The sequence below is a fragment of the Ailuropoda melanoleuca genome, chromosome 15 (genome assembly GCF_002007445.2).
Source record: "Ailuropoda melanoleuca isolate Jingjing chromosome 15, ASM200744v2, whole genome shotgun sequence".
In the NCBI taxonomy this organism is placed as follows: Eukaryota; Metazoa; Chordata; class Mammalia; order Carnivora; family Ursidae; genus Ailuropoda; species Ailuropoda melanoleuca.
The window spans coordinates 78,007,043-78,012,827 of record NC_048232.1 but is presented as its reverse complement, the minus strand read 5'-3'; positions in this window follow the sequence as shown (position 1 = coordinate 78,012,827).

Here is a 5,785-nt window from a genome sequence, read left to right as displayed (position 1 = left end):
ATTTAATTATTCTTTGTAACTTGAATATTGCCTCCAAAAAGGGAGCTGTCACCAAATTGTCTGGTTTCTACCAAGGTCTACACAATAGGAAATTAGTTTTGAGTACTACCGGAAGAGATCAGGTTTTAACTCCGAGAAATACTTCCAGAGGTTAATTGGAAGGATTAAAGATGTCCTACGTAAATGCTATTGGTATAATAGTTGAGGTTTTCCAGAATGAGGAGGCCAGTTGGATGCTTTGAACAAAAAAAGGCCCAGTGGTTTATAGAATAAGATCCTGGCTTTAAGTTGAAAGGTAAGGTGGAAGGGACACGAGTTCCTCAAAATGGAAGCTAGGGCCAAGCAGCTGATTGGAGGTGGTCCCAGCAAAGCCACAATTATTGAAAGGCCATCCCATTCCCACTGGGAAGGGGATGGAAGGTGATGAGATGAGACGGGTTGAGAAGGAATATTGCAAACCTACTCAATATAGAGTCAAAGAAATATTGACAGTTTCCAAATATTCTCCCTGCTTAGGACAAGGTGTTTCCAGAATACGGTTTTAGCACAGACTATATAAGAAGGTTAAGTAGGCCTTCTAGCGTGGACTAGGGAATGCAGAGTGTAAGGGACCAGGCAGACCATCACAAAGGGTAAAGCTGGGTTACCCTACATCTCTTCAACACAGGCAAAACTGGAAGACAGAGTGATAGAATACTGTTGGAGAAAATCCCAGAACTGTGTTGAGTTGGATCAGCACGAATTCATGCTAAGTTCCAGGGACCACACTGCTACCTCATTTGTTCATCTCTATTGATTCTCTTACATGCCCTTAAAAGCTGTTCATATCCTATCCTTCTCTTCAACACTGCCCTTCCTCTTCACTAAGGTGTAGCCACGCTGGCCGGCCTTCTCTCAGTCCCTTAAGCATGCCAAGTCTTCCTACCTCATTTCTTTGCACATGCTGTTCCCTCTACCTGGAATACTCTTTTTTTTTTCTTTTTTAACCTGGAATACTCTCTGTCCTCACTCGTTGCCTGAATTACTCCTACTTGAGGTCCCCCTAAATTTCCCTTCCTTGGAAAGGCCAACCTGAACTCCGGCTTTGGTCCTTTTCCCACTTACCTCTTCCAGGTACTCCGTGTAGCATTTTCCCCAGTTAACAATTATGAATGTATTTGTGTTTGCTTAATGTTTGTCTCTCCAACTAGATCATAGCTTCAATGAGAGAAAGAATATATCTATTCTGCTCACCTTTGCCACCAGGCTAGAAAAGCAGGCCCTCAAAAAATCCTGGTTGAACACATGAGTGTTAGAATAAACTAAAACATCTCCAACTGGAGACATTTCCACCAGCTTTCAGCATGTTATTTATTTATGTTGGGCAGGAAAGAGTTAACTAATTACCGCATTAGTATCCATGGGAACCTGAGTCCAAAGCAACAATTTGGTTAGGTTAATCTGGCTGGCTTTGGTTTGGCCAATCTGCCCAGCAAGTATGTCTTCTCAGGCTCGGCTGAAGTGGACAGTTGTTCCCAGGACAAGCAGTATCTGAATGTCCCTACTCTCACTTAACCACAGCCCGTTCCCACCAGGAAACCAAAGTACATATTTTTCACTGAAATTCTAACATTTAAGAAATCCTTCAGAAGGTGACGTTCATAAACAAAATCCCTATAACCAGACCCAAGAAAACAGTAAGTTGTGATCGTCTCCCTCATGAGCGTGAAAAAGCTTTGGCTGACCATACGCTGCCTTTCGTAACTTTTTACAACACAAGAACGTGGAAAAGTGGGCCTGTCGATTGAGTTATTATCATACCAACCACAGGGCTGCTGGTGGGGATGAAGAAGCTCAATCGTGGGTCACCTTCATTAGGCCAAGAGAAGCAGCAGGGGCTTGAAAGGCAGGGATAGACCCTTCAGCACAACCCCCATCCCCTGCCTTCTGATCGAGAAGCTCCAGGTCTCAACGAGCCAGAGTCTGGATGGTAGAGTCCTCACAGGCAAAGCAGGATAGGGAAGCACAGTGAGAGGAAGAACTGGGAATTCTAGTTTTGAGTATCAGAGAGCCAGGTGGCAGGGAGAGAGAAGATTCATTCTCAAATGAGCAAACAAGCCACATTAAGACACAAGTCAGCTGCGTATTGGGAGGGGGAGATGATGGGTCAAGGATTGTTTGTGCGTATCAATCGCTGTCAGCTGTGGATCTGGAAAACAGTTCAAAATTACCACTCTGAGAATTGAGCTAAGGGGAATCCATCACCAGTGTATTGGTAAACACTGGGTATCGATGGATTTGTTCCTTTTTGAGGATAAATGAACAGGAAAGAGCCACCACCATATGAAGCCAGGGAAAAACACCGTAGAATCAGAGAAAGGGAAGAACACCCATAAGACCTAAGGAAAGAAGAATTCTCTCAAAATGATTTACTATAGGAAATAAAGTAAAGCTTTAGAATCCGCTTAACATCTATAAAACTAGAGCAGAAAGGCCAGGATGTCAAGACAAAGAAAATGAAATTAAAAGGGAGACAGGTGATATAAATAACAATTGTAAGGAGAACAAAAAACGAAGTACAAATAGAAAAATTAAAATCTACAATGAGGCAGTAGAGAGCAGAACTGAGCATATGGAAATGTGGGTCAATGCCAGGGAGGACGAAGCAGGGTAGCCTTCTCAACAGGCATATATAAATAATCAGGGGTTAAAAACCGTGAGATGGTGGCTGGCATCTCTATTGGATGATGCCTGCAGACAAATACAGGAAGCTAACCTGCATCTTTGTCCGCTCCCTCCCCCACCCTTAGCCAAGGTTGTGAGCAACCTTTAAAAAGCCCCTGGAGCTTTGTTCTAGTGGCTGGGAGATGGGTCCCCACGTTCATCTCTTAGCCTATGTTATGACCTCCTTAATTTGTCCTTGTGCTCCCACTTTGCAGAGGCAATATGGCATGGTGGTTAAGAGCTCAGACTCCAGAAATAAGCTGCCTGCATCTGGAATCCAGTCCTACTGTTACTGTGTGAACTTTGTAAGTTATCTGATTTCTATATGTCCTCATTATCTCATCTGCGAAATGGCCACAAGGATGATAATAGTAGTAATTACCTTAGAGGGTTTAGTATAACTAAATGAGCTAATGCACAAAAGTATTTTGAACAGTGCTAAATGGACTGCAAATCCACAGTAAAGCTTTATTAAAACCTTTTGCATTGTCTTTGGTTTCTTCCTCTCTGCTGAAACAGATTGATACTTCAGGATTGATACTTCATTTGAGAATTTCAAGGGATGCTCTGGACTTTGGGTTTTCCCTTGGCTCTACCCTCTGGGGTCTGTGGAGCTTTCAGATACTCCCTAAACCCTAGTCTGGGGCTAGTATCCCAGATCCCCACAGAGGGGAGTCAAACTAGAATTATAGGTATTTTGGGGAAGGAACTAGAATAAATAAGACAGAAGTAAACGTAAGTTAGTAAGAAATATGCTCAGGTTAACTTTGTGGAGGTAATTTGACTAGCATGTAGGAATGGGGAAAGGCTAGTTTAAGTAAGTTGACGGTAGTTGGGTGGGTTTTGTAATATTCCAGGTGAAGGATAAAGGTCTAAGCTAAGGTCGTATGTAACAGTTTGGATGAAGCATTTGAGGGATGCTCTGAGAGTAGGATGAACAAATTAGTGACTGAGGATAAACAGTGGATGAAGTAAGTCCAAGTTAAGAATTTAACCCATCACCTTTTAATATTTTTCTTTCCTCTGTCCACTTGGCTGTGAGCCAGTGAAAGAATAAGACCCGTCTTTATTTTTATTAAAATCCTCAGTGGTCAGCATAGTGACTGACACACAGCAGGGATTCAGACACTATTTGTCAAATAAATTCTAGACCCAAATTAGCTTTCCAGTCTCTGATCCCTCAAATAGTTGTGTCACCTTAACCAATCACACCTTCTATTTAACATCTTCGTTGTTTCTCAGAGCTTGAAACTCCTTCCCTTTACATAGGGTCAAATCTTGCCAACCTCCTTTTTTTTTTAATAAATATTTTTTTTAAAGATTTTATTTATTTATTCGACAGAGACAGAGACAGCCAGCGAGAGAGGGAACACACAGGGGGAGTGGGAGAGGAAGAAGCAGGCTCATAGCGGAGGAGCCCGATGTGGGGATCGATCCTGCAATGCCGGGATCACGCCCTGAGCCGAAGGCAGACGCTTAACCGCTGTGCCACCCAGGCGCCCCAATAAAGTTTTTTTTTTTTATCTTATTTATTTGCCACAGAGAGAGAGAGAGAGAAAGAGAGAGCACAAGCAGGGGGAACGGCAGGCAGAGGGAGAAGCAGGCTCTCCATGGAGCAGAGAGCCCGATGTGGGACTTGATCCCAGGACTCTGGGATCGTGACCTGAGCCGAAGGCAGATGCTTCATCGACTGAGTCACCCAGGCTTCCTGAATCTTACCAAACTTTCAGTGTCCGACAAGAAACTCCTGCTTTTAGAAGTCTTCCAAAGGCCAGATGGAGCACCGTGATCTCTCATCCAGATTCATGGTGCTGCTTGTCCTTTATCTTTCAAGAATACTCAAGGACAACCCTTTGGGTTCGTCTCATTTTTGCAAAGCCATTTGACTCTTCGAAGTAAATGCTTTGTCCCTGAATTGGATTTGGAGATTCTCAGATGTAGGAACACATCTACGTTTCCTTCTGCTTTCTCTCCCCACTATGCCCACCCCACAGAGTGCATAGCACAGTGGTAATGTGCGCGTCGTAGCTACGTAACAAACCACAGGGCATATGGTTCTAAATACTCAGATTATGTTTTTTAATCCTCTTAAGCAAGTAATTTTTAAGAACTATTGTGTAAGATGAAAAATCCTTGACTTTCTAGCAGGACTGGGTAAAACACTCACAGAAATAGCTCTTGCCTGGCTTCCAGGCATGCCCTATTCTGCCATCAGAGAGACCCATTGAGCCCTGGGTTTGGGAGTTTAACTGGCACATCATGATTTGCCCTGTCCACACAGAGGTCATCAATGCAAATCCACTAGTTCTGCAACTACAGCATACGTAAGCCCTAACGCACAGAAATAAAAGCCAAAAAGGTCCAATTGCCATGGCGGAGAACGGAGCAGTCACAGGAACTTTAAGCCATCGTCAGTTCTCAAGTCAGGTTCTTGCCAGAATGTAGATCGGCCAAAGTCAAAGCAAAGGTTCTAGAGGCAGGCTCCAGCTCCCATGATAAAAATGCTGGCACAAACTATGGGGTAGGAGCGAAGATGGTGAAAGAGCTAACCAAGCAGGCTGGGTCTTCACTGCAGACTCTGCGGGAGGTTGGAATGATAAATAGATCCTTGTGCAAAGGGAAGTTGTAGCTGGGCAGACCAACCCATCAAGGATGGTGGGTGGAGTGTGGGACCTGCAGGTTCTAGGTCTCTTCATACCAAGCATCAAATAGCAAATGATTTCCAAAAGAAATTTCACTCCCCAGAGGAGAGCGTGCTCAATGTACCCTTGTAGAATCAGCTGTCGTCACATCCAGGAATAGGGAGGATGAGAAAAGCTAAGTCCGTGTCTTTGGGCAGCAGGCCCTTTTACCTAGATTGGTTAAGATGTTTTTGGATGCAAGTAAGAGAAATCGCAACAAAAACTTACACAAGAGGTGGATTTATTGGCTCATGTAAATGAGGAATTCATGGAATATGTTCCAGGATTGCTCCTATTCCGTGTCGTCAAGGGTCCTAGAGAAGGCCCTATAAGCTGGTACCCGAGAGATGGACAGTTTCCATATACGCCGAAGTTTTCCTATCTTAGCACCTGTACCTCTC